This window comes from Bos indicus, chromosome 17, assembly GCF_029378745.1.
Source record: "Bos indicus isolate NIAB-ARS_2022 breed Sahiwal x Tharparkar chromosome 17, NIAB-ARS_B.indTharparkar_mat_pri_1.0, whole genome shotgun sequence".
Taxonomy (NCBI): Eukaryota; Metazoa; Chordata; class Mammalia; order Artiodactyla; family Bovidae; genus Bos; species Bos indicus.
In genome coordinates this window covers 10,073,049-10,087,772 of record NC_091776.1, presented here as the reverse complement: position 1 = coordinate 10,087,772, position 14,724 = coordinate 10,073,049, and the positions used below count along the sequence as shown (strand labels likewise).

The window sequence follows — 14,724 nt, the reverse complement described above, 5'->3', positions numbered from 1 at the left end:
ATTATGAAGACGAGTGCATTAGAACTTGGCGGATAAGGCACAAATTATGTTCTGAGGGAAATTATAACTTTAAATAACCACATAAGATGGAAGGAATGAAATATGCCAAAAGCTTCCACTCAGCCAGTTCAGTGCAGTTCAGATTCGTCACTCAGTCATGTCTGACTCTTTGCGACCCAATGGACTGCAGCATGCCAGGCCTCCCTGTCCAGCACCAACTCCTGGAGCCTACTCAAACCCGTGTTCATTGTGTCGGTGATGCCATCCAACCATCTCATCCTCTGTCATCCCCTTCTCCTCCTGCCCTCAATCTTTCCCAGCATCAGGGTCTTTTCCAATGAGTCAGCTCTTCACATCAGGTAGCCAAAGTATTGGAGCTTCAGCTTCAACATCAGTCCTTCCAATGAACACCCAGGACTGATCTCCTTTAGGATAGACTGGTTAGATCTCCTTGCAGTCCAAGGGACTCTCAAGAGTCTTCTCCAACACCACAGTTCAAAATCATCAATTCTTCTGCACTCAGCTTTCTTTATAGCCCCACTCGCACATCTATACATGACTGTTGGAAAAACCATAGCTTTGACTAGACAGACTTTTGTTGACAAAGCAATGCCTCTGCTTTTTAATATGCTGTCTAGATTGGTCATAACTTTCCTTCCAAGGAGTAAATGTCTTTTAATTTCATGGCTGCAATCACCATCTGCAGTGATTTTGGAGCCCCCCAAAATAAAGTCAGCCACTGTTTCCCCATCTATTTGCCATGAAATGATGGCACCTGATGCCATCATCTTAGTTTTCTGAATGTTGAGTTTTAAGCCAACTTTTTCACTCTCCTCTTTTTCACTTTCATCAAGAGGCTCTTTAGTTCTTCTTCACTTTCTGCCATAACGGTGGTGTCATCTGCATATCTGAGGTTATTGATATTTCTCCCGGCAATCTTGATTCCAGCTTGTGCTTCCTCCAACCCAGAGTTTCTCATGACGTACTCTGTATATAAGTTAAATAAGCAGGTGACAATATATAGCCTTGATGTACTTCTTTTCCTATTTGGAACCAGCCTGTTGTTTCATGTCCAGTTCTAACTGTTGCTTCCTGACCTGCATACAGATTTCTCAAGAGGCAGGTCAGGTGGTCTGGTATTCCCATCTCTTTCAGAATTTTCCACAGTTTATTGTGATCCACACAGTCAAAGGCTTTGGCATAGTCAATAAAGCAGAAATAGATATTTTTCTGGAACTGTAGCTTTTCAAATGATCCAGCGGATGTTGGCAATTTGATCTCTGGTTCCTTTGCCTTTTCTAAAACCAGCTTGATCATCAGGAAGTTCACGGTTCATGTATTGCTGAAGCCTGGCTTGGAGAATTCTGAACATTACTTTACTAGCGTGTGAGATGAGTGCAATTGTGTGGTAATTTGAGCATTCTTTGGCATTGCCTTTCTTTGGGATTGGAATGAAAACTGACCTTTTCCAGTCCTGTGGCCACTGCTGAGTTTTCCAAATTTGCTGACTTATTGAGTGTAGCACTTTCAAAGCATCATCTTTTAGGGTTTGAAATAGCTCAACTGGAATTCCATCACCTCCACTAGCTTTGTTCGTAGTGATGCTTCCTAAGGCCTACTTGAATTCTAGTAAAACACTTTAATAAAGTAGAAATTTTGGATACTTCCTTAAAATGATATAAAAATGTGTATTTTAATCCAAAAGGTAGAGTTTTCATCATTAAAGTGCTCAAAATGTTGAAATTCTGACTTGACATGCTATTTAATTAACTATTTTCCTAGGATTACTAAACAAGAAAAGAGAAAAAAAAAAGGAGTTGGTATGAAAACTGGAAGGGGAAAATATTATATTATTTGCAAATTAGATTGCGTACATGAGTGGCCCAAGAAAACAGACTGAAGAACTATTAGGTACATCAAATGATTCTTTGAGATGAAGGATTAAAAGTAATCATCCTATTGATAACTTCCTTATATACAACAAAAATCAGAAAATACAGTGAGAGAACAGGCTGTATCATTGATGTCCTTCACAAAGATACATTACCTGAGCGTAAACCTAACTCAAGAAAAGATAAATCACCCAGTTGTAAGCTTAAATCAAGAGATGAAGAACACCTACTTGATAAAATTTTTAAGGTTCCACTAAGGAATGTGAGAGAAGTAAATCTCATTATTATTGTTCAGTTGCTAAGTCAGGTCTGATTCTTTTTGACCCCAGGGATTGCAGCATGCCAGGCTCTTCTGTCCTGGAGTTTGCTAAAATTCATGTGCACTGAGTTGGTGATGCTATCTAACCATCTCGTCCTCTCCTATCTCCCGGAGTTTGCTAAAATTCATGTGCACCGAGTTGGTGTTGCTATCTAACCATCTCGTCCTGTGCTGCCCCCTTCTCCTTTTGCCTTCAGTCTTTCTCAGCATCAGGACCTTTTCTAATGAGTTGGCTCTTGGCTTCAGGTGGCCAAAGTATTGGAGCTTCAGCATCAGTCCTTCCACTGACTGTTTAGTGTTGACATAAGTGGTTTTTTCTGTGGCTGATATAAGTGTGAATTGGTGCAGCCTTTCTGAAATGGTTTGGCAGTGTCCAGCAAAGATTAAAATTCACTCGTAGTTTGAAGGCAATCTCTGCTACAAAATGCTCTACATATATACTCTCAAAATTTTGCAAATATGTCGAACATGTTCATTGCCATGTGTATATCTCAGTGGAAAAAGTCAGAAACAGATAGTCTTCAATGACAGGGGAGAAAATTAAATTATATGCTCCTAAGAAGAAACATGGGTAACTCATTAAACAATGAGGTGGATTTGTAAATGCTGATACTGGTTGTGGTGGACATATTCTGAGGTGACCCAGTGTTTAAGGCCCTTGAGCACTGGTGGGACCTGCTTGATTCTAACCAGTGGGACCCAAGCTGATGGATTCTTTCCCAAGAATGTTTGGTTATGAAAGACTCCAGTGGATCAGACTGGAGAGAGGTTCCCCTGCTGGCCTGAAAGAAGCAAATAGCCATGTTGTGAACTGCCTGTGGAGAGGCCCACATGGCAGGGAACTGCAGGCAGCCTCCAGCCCATAGTCAGCAAGAAGTCAGGACTCAGTCCTCTGACTGCAAGGAAGTGAATTCCGCCAGTGGCCCAAATGGGCTTGGAAGCGGAGTCATCCCCAGTGGAGCCTCCATAATTCAGGTTGGTGGACCCCTTGATGACAGTCTTGTGAGCTGAGGACCTGGGCAGGGGCTCCAGTTAAGATGTGCCTGGAAGCCTGACACTTGGAAACTTTGAGATAATTCTTTTCTAGTTCTTGTTATATGTAGCAAAGTTATAAAATGTATATTTAACTTTGTTATACAGCACAAGAATTAGAAAACACAATAATAGTAGCTGTATAATTTTCAGCCTATAAATTTATAGTCTTTTGTTAGTAATAGTAAATGAATATGCTGAAATTGAATGGTCTCCAAAACTCTGACATCCTGTCTTACTGTGAATTAAAAACGAAACAAAAAAACTCATGCTGTTTACTGATGCAGCTTCCCTTTCGTATCCTCATGCGCTGCGTTCTGGTCACCTGGTCTCTTTGGTTTCCTTGGAACACACAAGGTATGTTTCTACATCAGGGCCTTTGCACTTACTCCTTTATCTCCAACGTCCAGAGTGTTGCATGTCCCGTAGCAGGCGTTCAGTTAGTATTTGAATGGATAATACAAAATTAAAGTGATATACTGTATCTCTATCATGATCCTTTGTGTGTTAAAATACATACATAGAAATGACTCATGTAAGCAGGCGTATGCATAGGCAACTTTTAAAATTTTCTTAGGAAAAAAATCAAAGAAACTATTGGCAATGATTACCTTGGTGGGGAGAAAGGAACTTTGTATTTTTCCAATGTTCTTTGTCAGTATTATCATTACAGTGATGGGGGAGATTATGACTCATTTGTAGTTTTCTTCTTAGACTTAATAAGCCAAGGAAGTCTGCTGAATGATATGTGGCAGCCTGGATGGGAAGGAAGTTTGGGGGAGAATGGATATGCGTACATGTATGGCTGGGTCTCTTCGCTGTTCACTTGAAACTGTCGTGACATCGTTAATCAGCTATCAGTTCAGTTCAGTTCAGTTCAGTCGCTCAGTCGTGTCCGACTCTTTGCGACCCCATGAATCGCAGCACGCCAGGCCTCCCTGTCCATCACCAACTCCCAGAGATCACTCAGACTCACATCCATCGAGTCAGTGATGCCATCCAGCCATCTCATCCTCTGTCGTCCCCTTCTCCTCCTGCCCCCAATCCCTCCCAGCATCACAGTCTTTTCCAATGAGTCAACTCTTCGCATGAGGTGGCCAAAGGACTGGAGTTTCAGCTTTAGCATCATTCCTTCCAAAGAAATCCCAGGGCTGATCTCCTTCAGGATGGACTGGTTGGATCTCCTTGCAGTCCAAGGGACTCTCAAGAGTCTTCTCCAACACCACAGTTCAAAAGCATCAATTCTTCGGTGCTCAGCCTTCTTCACAGTCCAACTCTCACATCCATACATGACCACAGGAAAAACCATAGCCTTGACTAGACGAACCTTTGTTGGCAAGGTAATGTCTCTGCTTTTGAATATGCTATCTAGGTTGGTCATAACTTTCCTTCCAAGGAGTAAGCGTCTTCTATACCCCAATACAAAATAAAAAGTTTTAAAATAATTAAAAAAGAGAGAAAGGGGGATATATGTGTACATGTGACTGACTCACGTTATACACAGAAGCTAACACAAGATTGTAAAGCAATTATATTCCCATAGAAAGAAGGTAGAGAAAAAAATAGCAAGCTAAGTACCACAGACTTAAATTTACATTACAAGGTAAATAAATACACTAGCCCTCAACCTCAGTGCAAGAATATCTGTCAGTTTGACTAATCTAGTGGATAAAATTGGAAATCACTAGAGGGATCAGGTTTCAGTTTGAAGAACCTTAAAAAAAATAATTCTGAATCTTTTTTGAGTTTGAGCTCCTTACAGTCTTCCGTATCCTTTGTGATAAATGGAGCTCTTGTGTGGCTGTCTTGTCCCCAGATGACAAAGACTTGAAGCAGTCGTGAGAGAAGTATCGGTATTTATGACCTATTTAGCACATTATATTTATTGTGAAGTGCGTCTGTCTTGAAGTTACTTTGGGGATGGTTATTTTGCTCATCTTATGTCTGGGCCTGCACATGATACCGGATGAAACCTGAAATAAATGTGTCTTGTGGTGGCCTGTCACATTCTTCCTCACTGTTTTTGTAGAGACAGGAGAGTCTGTGTCTCCTTCTGTTAAACCTCAGTGGACTCTGAAATGACCTTGAGCATTAGACTGTGGCAGAAGTGACTCAGAGCTGTGGCTGGGAGAGACCGAGCCCTTCCTTCCACTTGCTCACCCGGAAGTCCACTGCGTGGAGGACATCCGGCCTCCCTGAGAATGGCGAGCTGCGAGGAGGCTCCTGCTCGCCATGGGCAGAGGCTGTGTAGCTGAGAGAGAGAGAGGCCTGGCCAGCCCCAGCCCCTCCAGCCTGTCCATCCTAGGCATTATCCCAGACTCCAGCAGACCACACTGAGGAACCCCACCGACGGCCAAAACTGAGCTTTCAGACTCTGCACCCAGTCCCGGTCCTAGCCATGTCCAGCCCTTTGCCAGATCCCTGCAAGGCTGATGGGCCTGCTGTGCCATGCCAAGGTCCCTGGGCCAGAGAATTAGGAGCGTAATTAAATAGAGGTTGTTGGAAACCATTCACTTTGGAGAGCCTGTTATGTTGTGATAAATAGCAGTATCCCACTACTTTGGTGAAAATCAATTTTTGTTTAGTGAGTATCTTTCCCTGTTGCCTTCCAGAGCCGTGTGCTTTTAGATGGACAATGGAGTGTTGTTTTTTTTTTTTTTTAAGAATTTTTTTTATTGGCGTATAGTTGCTTTATAGTGTCATGTTAATTTCTGCTGTATGGCAAAGTGAATCAGTTATATATATGTACATATTTCCCCTCTTTTTTAGATTTCCATCCTATTTAGGTCATTAAAGATCATTGAGTAGAATTCCCTGGGCTATACACTAGGTTCTTATTAGTTATCCATTTATACATAGTAATGTATATACATCAATCTACCAATGCATCCCACTCCCCATTCCCTTCTTGATATCCATAAGTTTGTTCTATATCTGTCTTTTTTCTGCTTTGCAAGTAAGTTCATTTGGACCGTTCTTCTAGATTTCACATATGTGCATTTGTATATAATATTTGTTTTTCTCTTTCCGACTTCACTCAGTATGACAGTCTCTAGGTTACCCACATCTCTGCAAATGGCGCTATTTCATTCCCTTTCATGGCTGAGTAATATTCCATTGTATATATGTACCACATCTTCTTTATCCATTCCTCTGTTGATGGATACTTAGGTTGCTTCTATGTCCTGGCTGTTGTAAATATTGCTGCGGGGAGCATTGGTGTGCATGTACTTTTTTTTTGCATTTTGCTAAATTTATTTATTTCTGTCTGCTGCTGCTTTTTTGAATTTTTTTTTTATTGAAGGATAATTGCTTTACAGAATTTTGTTGTTTTCTGTCAAACCTGAATATGAATCAGCCATAGGTATACACATATGCCCTCCCTTTTGAACCTCCCTCCCATCTCCTGCCCCATCCCATCCCTCTAGGTTGATACAGAGCCCCTGTTTGAGTTTCCTGAGCCGTACAGCAAATTCCCATTGGCTATCTATTTTACATATGGTAATGTAAGTTTCCACGTTATTCTTTCCATACGTCTCACCCTCTCCTCCCCTCTCCCCATGTCTGTAAGTCTATTCTCTATTCCTGTTTCTCCACTGCTGTCCTATAAATAAATTCTTCAATACCATTTTTCTAGATTCTGTATATATGCATTAGAATACAATATTTATCTTTCTCTTTCTGACTCACTTCAGTCTGTAAAATAGGTTCTGTGTTCATCCACCTCATCAGAACTGACTCAAGTGCATTCCTTTTTATGGCTGAGTAATACTCCATTGTGTATATGTACCACAACTTCTTTATCCATTCATCTGTTGATGAGCATCTAGGTTGCTTCCATGTTCTAGCTATTGTAAACAGTGCTGCAGTGAACAATGGGATACATGTGTTGTTTCAATTTTGGTTTCCTTGGGGTATATGGCTAGGAGTGGGATTGCTGGGTCGTATGGTGGTTTTATCCCTAGTTTTTAAAGGAATCTCCATACCATCTTCCATAGTGGCTGTATCAGTTTATATTCCCACCACCAGTGCAAGAGCATTCCCTTTTCCCCACATCCTTTCCAGCACTTACTGTTTGTAGACTCTTTGATGAGGGCCATTCTGACCAGTGAGGGGTGATATCTCATTGTAGTTTTGATTTGCATTTCTCTAGTAGCATGTACCTTTTTGAATTAAGGTTTTCTCTGGGTGTATGCCCAGTAGTGATATTGCTGGGTCAGATTACAGTTCTACTTTTAGTCTTTTCAGGAACCTCTATACTATTCTCTGGAGAAGGCCATGGCACCCCACCAGTAGTCTTGCCTGGAAAATCCCATGGATGGAGGAGCCTGGTAGGCTGCAGTCCATGGGGTCGCTAAGAGTCAGACATGACTGAGCAACTTCACTTTCACTTTTCACTTGCATGCATTGGAGAAAGAAATGGCAACCCACTCCAGTGCTCTTGCCTGGAGCCTGGTGGGCTGCCGTGTATGGGATTACACAGAGTCGGACACGACTGAAGCGACTTAGCAGCAGCAGCAGTACTATTCTCTATAGTGGCTACACCAGTTTACATTCCCACCAGCAGTGTAGGAGGGTTCAGAAAAGGGAATATTTTTAAAGGTTATATATTTATAGACCAACATATTGACTACATCTTTTCATTCAGTAGAAGTTCTTGAAAATGCAGTGCGAGTTCTGCACGTCACATAGCTTCTTCTCACGCCATTCTCCCCATATTAGCAACACTTTTAGAGCTCGGGCCACCTGGCTAAGACGTCCACCTCCTCTGCCCTTCTCTCTTTCGTCCTTTCCCCACACACGTACTTGACCTTGTTCTCAGTTGAACTCTCAGGTCTTTGGGGGAATAGTAACAGTGGGACTGTAACACATGCATGATTTTGTGTGTGTTTCTGCATATTTTTGTGTACTATGATACAGGAAAATCAGGTTAGAATGCCAACAGGTGCTGTGGCTCTTAGGAAACTTCTCAGAAGCTAATTATTATACTCTTGGACATGTCTGTGGAAGAATTACAAAGTTAGCATTTCACGGGCCAAGTAAGAGTGACTTTATTGATGATGAATATATTTATGAACGATAACCGTTTACAAAGCCTTAGCATTTACTTGTTAATATCTGGCATGTTCTTCTTTGGGAAAGAGAAAATCAGATTAAAAGGAATATTAAGATGGGTCTGGGTCAGCCCTTCAGCATGTTGGTATCCATGTGCTGCAGATGAAATCAGAACCCTGAACGTGACCAACTTGGAGTACAGAAAGAAAGTTCAAGTCCTGGCATGGCACAGCCTGTGTTTGTCAAGGATCTGGTAAGGTTGCCCTGTCCTGCAGACAAGGGTGACAGGTCAGCTTGACAGGCTGGCTTCTGTATTGAGAAGAGTGAGTCAGTTGGCTCAAAGAACTTGGTGAGTGAGACTGTCTTTAGGGGATAGGCATGTATTTTCTTGCCTACAGATGCATGGGTCAGTTATTTGAGCCCTGCGTGTAATATTTGAACCTCTTTTGGAATGCCCCAGTCTTATCTTATAAAACTTTTGTGACATGGAACTCAGTGTCTCCCGAATTGACCTGTCCAGCAGTTGTGTAACTTCACCAACCCAGAAAGTTGTTTCCCTTCATACTCAGCTGACAGGTGCCTTTTTATTTTCTCAGCCCATTAGCCCTGGTTAAACCTCTGGGTCAAGTACAAGGTGAATCCCTCTTCCACATAGGACTGGTTTCAGAATCTGAGAATTGGTACAGCGATCTGTTGAGTTTCTTTCTGGGTCCTTCACTTGTATAACTTCAGTTTGAATTTCTTACCTTCCTGGTTACATTCTGTAATGTACTTTATTTAAAAAAAATTTTTTTTTAAGTTATAAAAGTATGCTAACACATTTATAGAAGGCTTGGAAAATACAGAACAAGGTTATATATAGTTCCACTACATATTAGTTATTTTTTAAGTAGATAAATTAAGATTTTTAATTGGAATTGCAATATCAAACTCTCAAAAATTAATAGAATGAATATACAGAGAAGTAGAAGGCTATAGTAGACCCGAAAAGCACTGTGAACCAATTCAACATAATTTTATGTTGATTTTACATACAATTTTCTCAAAACAATTTTCATACAACTGTAGGATACAAATTCTGTTCAAGTTCCCATAGACTGTAAACTAGCGGACACTAGAACATATCCTAGGACATAAAACAAGGTGCAAAAGTTTCATGGTCTAAAGGTATTGAAATCATACAGAGTTTGTTATCACGGTAGAATTATGTTAGAAATCAATATCAAAAGAACTTGAAAATAACCCACATATTTTCTAGTGTAGTGTGACATTTACCAAGAGAGATCTTTGACTTAGCCATTGAAACCTCAAAAAAGTTAGACTGATTAATGTCGAGGTATGGCAAAACCCACCACAATATTGTAAAGTAATTAGACTCCAATTAAAGTAAATTAGTTTTTTTTTTACAGTTAGACTGAAAAAAACAGGCTGACTGCAGAGAAGAAAGCATTTAAATGAGAAATTAGTGTCAAAATGAGAAATTAAAGATACTTTAAACAGAATCCCATGTATTTGGAAATTAAATGTCCCCTTTTAAATGATGGGTATATCTAAGAAGCCATAACAAGGAAAATTAGAAAATATTTGTAATTAAAAATGAAAAGAGAATCTACCAGAATTTGTTGCATGTAACAAGTGATAGAGTATTATTAACTAAAGTCAGGTTATGTTCCAATTTCACAGAATTTTAAGCTAGTATCCATTATTTGCTTTGATGTACTTTATAATAAGAAATATATGTTTGGTTTTCATCCGTGGTACCTGGCACACAGCTCCCCAAACACTTGGAATTTCCTGAGTAATAAGAGTGCTCGGGGCATCTTTGTTAAATTTTGTCTCCCATCCACAGTTGCCCAAGTTGCTTCAGGGTCATGAAGATGAAATGGGTATCTTCCTTTCATGAGAATTCTCTTTGCACCATGACTGAGCCTATGTTAATTAGGTGGCTTTTGGAAAGTGCCTAGGTGTGAGGGCAGATTGCCATAGAACCAACCATGGATAAAGGATTGGAACTTTCGGTCCCACCCCTTGATTTGTGGGGAGGGGGAGGGGCTGGAGGTTGAATCAGTCACCAGGGGCTGATGGTGCCTGTGTATTAGAGTCTCTGTGAAAACCCGAAAGGAAGGACTTCAGAGAACTTTCAGTTGGGGAACCAGAAAGCTTCTGCATGCTACTCTGCCCATCTGCAAACTCCTGGAGGGTGGAAGCCCCTTCAGAACCTCCCGCATGTATCTCTTCATTTGGCTGTTGATTCATACCCTTAAACGTCCTTTGTGATAAATTGCTGAACTAGTGACTGTGTGGGTTTCCTAAATTCTCTGAGCCACTCTAGAAGATTAATTGAACCCAAGGAGAGTGGGTCTAGGAACCTCTGGTTTATAGCCAGTCTATCAGAACCAGATGTTCTGGTTCCAGATGTTCAAGCTGGATTTAGAAAAGGCAGAGGAACCAGAGATCAAATTGCCAACATCTGCTGGATCATAGAAAAAGCAAGAGAGTTCCAGAAAAACATCTACTTCTGCTTTATTGACTACTCTAAAGTCTTTGACTGTGTGGATCACAACAAACCGTGGAAAACTCTTAAAGAGATGGAAATACCAGACCACCTGACCTGCCTCTTGAGAAATCTATATGCAGGTCAAGAAGCAACAGTTAGAACTGGACATGGAACAACAGACTGGTTCCAAATCAGGAAAGGAGTACATCAAGGCTGAATATTGTCACCCCGCTTATTTAACTTAATGCAGAGTACATCATGTGAAATTCTGGGCTGGATGAAGCACAAGCTGGAATCAAGATTGCTGGGAGAAATAGCAATAACCTCAAATATGCAGATGACACCACCCTTATGGCAGAAGCTGAAGAAGAACAGAAGAGTTTCTTGATGAAAGTGAAAGAGGAGAATGAAAAAAGTGGCCAAAACTCAACATTCAGAAAACAAAGATCATGACATCTGGTCCCATCACGTCATGGCAAATAGATGGGGAAACAATGGAAACAGTGACAGACTTTCTTTTCTTGGATGGTGACTGCAGCCATGAAATTAAAAGATGATTGCTCCTTGAAAGAAAAGCAATGACAAAGCTAGACAGCATACTAAAAAGCAGAGACGTTACTTTGCCAACAAAGGTCCGTCTAGTCAAGGCTATGGTTTTTCCAGGGGTCATGTATGGATGTGAGAGTTGGACTATAAAGAAAGCTGAGAGCTGAAGAATTGATGCTTTTGAACTGTGGTGTTGGAGAAGACTCTTGAGAGTCCCTTGGACTGCAAGGAGATCCAACCAGTTAATCCCAAAGGAAATCAGTCATGAATATTCATTGGAAGGACTGATGTTGAAGCAGAAACTCCAGTACTTTAGCCACCTGATGCGAAGAGCTGACTCATTGGAAAAGACCCTGATGCTGGGTAAGATTGAAGGCAGGAGGAGAAGAGGATGACAGAGGATGGGATGGTTGGATGGCATCACTGACTCGATGGAGATGAGTTTGAGCAAGCTCCGGGTGTTGGTGATGGACAGGGAAGCCTGGCATTCTGCAGTCCCTGGGGTCACAAAGAGTCGGATACGCTGAGCAACTGAACTTTACTGATCAGAATCATAGGTGACAACCTGGACTTGTGATTGGCACCTGAAGTAGGGGTTAGTTTTGTGGGACTGAAATTTCAACCTGTGGGGGCTGATCCTGTCTTCAGGTAGATGGGGTCAGAATTGTGTCAGATTGTAGGATATCCAGTGAGTGTCAGGAAATTGCTTATTGGTGGGGGGAAACCCTCACTACTTTCTGGAATTGATGACTGGAATCCTTGCACCCCACCAGGGACACTTCTGTTGCTCAGTGTCTCTTACCACGGGACAGGAGTGTAATGCCAGGAGTGTAATGCCCTCTCCTGGTCCAGGCAGTAAGGAGTACAGTCGGGATGAGCATCCTTCCTGTCTAGGTGTATTCTGTGTCATGTAATCGAGTCTGTGATGTCATCAGCTTGCCAGCCATACCCTGTGGTATCCTCAACCTGCCCTTACTGTCCACAGAGCTGGCTTTTTCCTGGTGGTTGCTGAAGTAGCTAGTCTCTGTGCTGTAACTGTGGGACTGCTTTGTAGACGTGTAGGTACTGCTCGATAGTTTTTCCCTTTAGATCCTGCCTTGCTTGTTGGTTTGTTTCCAAACTGCTGAAAGTTTGGGGCACGTTTCTCACTCCGAAAATTATTCAGTACCTCTCCCGATTTTGTGTTGTCTGCTGATGAAGACCAAGTCATGGATAATAAATATTGAACTAGCGCTCTGAGGCATACCACTAGAAATGTTTCTCTGGGTTTACAGCGGTGGTTCTCAATCCTCAGGAGATGTTTAGCAAAGTGTGGAGACATTTTTGATTGTTACGTTTGGGGTGGAGTAGAGTCTGGGATGCTGCTAACAGGCACAGAATAGCTCCTCCTAAAAAAGTGATCTGTGACTTCTCTGGTTGTCTACTGGTTAAGACTCTGTGCTTCCAATCCAGGGGGAGCAGTTTCGATCCCTGTTTAGGGAACTAAGATTCCACATGCTGCGTGACCATGAAAAAAAAAAAAAAGAGAGAATGACCAGACCCAAAATATCTGTGTTTCTGAGGGTGAGAAACTCTCTGGACCGATGTAAGTTTCCTACAGAGTGTCTGGTGGGGATGATATTTTTGATTTAGTTAAGCACACTTACTATATCAGCATGTAAGAGATTCTCAAAGTGTGGACTGGGGTCCCCCGAGACCCGTTCAGAGGTCTGTGAGGTGACTGCCTTTCTCACTTATTCTTTTACAACTGTCGAGTGGAGTTTTCCAGGGGTGATGTGACATCAGGTGTCAAAACAGATTGAATGCAGAAGCAGATATGAGAATCCTGCTGTCTTCATCTAAATCTGACAGGAAATAGACTTACAAAATATAAAACAATGCCATTTTTTTCACTGCATTATTTTTGTTTTGGAAAATAGTTATTTTTTCGTAAGACAGTATGTTGTTATGTAATGGTTGTTTAATCAACTAATATGTCTTTGAAAAATTTAAAATTTTATTTCCTATATCTAACGCTGGGGATATCATTAAGTGAGAATCGACACAAAGAAAAGTTCTTTGGAACCTAATAATTTTTAAGAGTATAAAGAGGTGCTGAGATGACAGATTTTAAGTGCCTTTGACTGGTCTGTATTTCTTCATTTTCTGTGCAGGGATACCCTGTCATGAGCAACAGTTTCTAAGGCCTTATTAGAATGTAGATACAGACTCACAGACTTAAGAGGGTGGGCTTGCAGTTGACAAGGGGAGTTGAAGGGAGGATGAATTGGGAGGCTGGGATTGGCATATGCACACTACTATATATAACATAGATAACTAACAAGGACCTACTGTTTAGCACAGGGAATTCTCCTCAGTAGTCTGCAATGATCTACATGGGGAAAGGATCTAAAAAGGAGTGGCTATATGTTTGTAACTGATTCACTTTGCTGTACACCTGAAACTAACATGAGATTGTGAATCAACTATACTCCAATATGAAATAAACATAGTTTTAGAAAGTGAGTTCAAAAAATAGGGAAGAAAAACAATGTAGATGTACAAAATGTTGATCTGTTTCCCAGCCTGAAAGCCCTCAGTTCAGTTCAGTTCAGTCTCTCAGTCGTGTCCGACTCTTTGCGACCCCATGAATCACAGTGCGCCAGGCCTCCCTGTCCATCACCAACTCCCGGACTCACGTCCATTGAGTCATTGATGCCATCCAGCCATCTCATCCTCTGTCGTCCCCTTCTCCTCCTGCCCCCAATCCCTCCCAGCATCAGAGTCTTTTCCAATGAGTCAACTCTTTGCATGAGGTGGCCAAAGTACTGGAGTTTCAGCTTTAGCATCATTCCTTCCAAAGAAATCCCAGGACTGATCTCCTTCAGAATGGACTGGTTGGATCTCCTTGCAGTCCAAGGGACTCTCAAGAGTCTTCTCCAACACCACAGTTCAAAAGCATCAATTCTTCGGTGCTCAGCCTTCTTCACAGTCCAACTCTCACATCCATACATGATGACTGGAAAAACCATAGCCTTGACTAGACGGACCTTTGTTGGCAAAGTAATGTCTCTGCTTTTGAATATGCTATCTAGGTTGGTCATAACTTGCCTTCCAAGGAGTAAGCGTCTTTTAATATCATGGCTGCAGTCACCATCTGCAGTGATTTTGGAGCCCCCCAAATTAAAGTCTGACACTGTTTCCCCATCTATTTCCCATGAAGTGATAGGACCAGATGCCATGATCTACATTTTCTGAATGTTGAGCTTTAAACCAACTTTTTCACTCTCTTCTTTCACTTTCATCAAGAGGCTTTCTTCTTCACTTTCTGCCATAAGGGTGGTGTCATCTGCATATCTGAAAGCCCTGGACTGAAGGAAATTAATTGGCAGCTTCCTAGTTAA

General features: G+C 41.5%; 1 protein-coding gene across 9 annotated transcripts in view; it reads left to right on the top strand.

The window, feature by feature from the left end:
* The window catches only part of ARHGAP10 (Rho GTPase activating protein 10), a 375,184-nt gene that overhangs the window by 284,081 nt on the left and 76,379 nt on the right, over window positions 1–14,724 (top strand). The window lies entirely within an intron of this gene.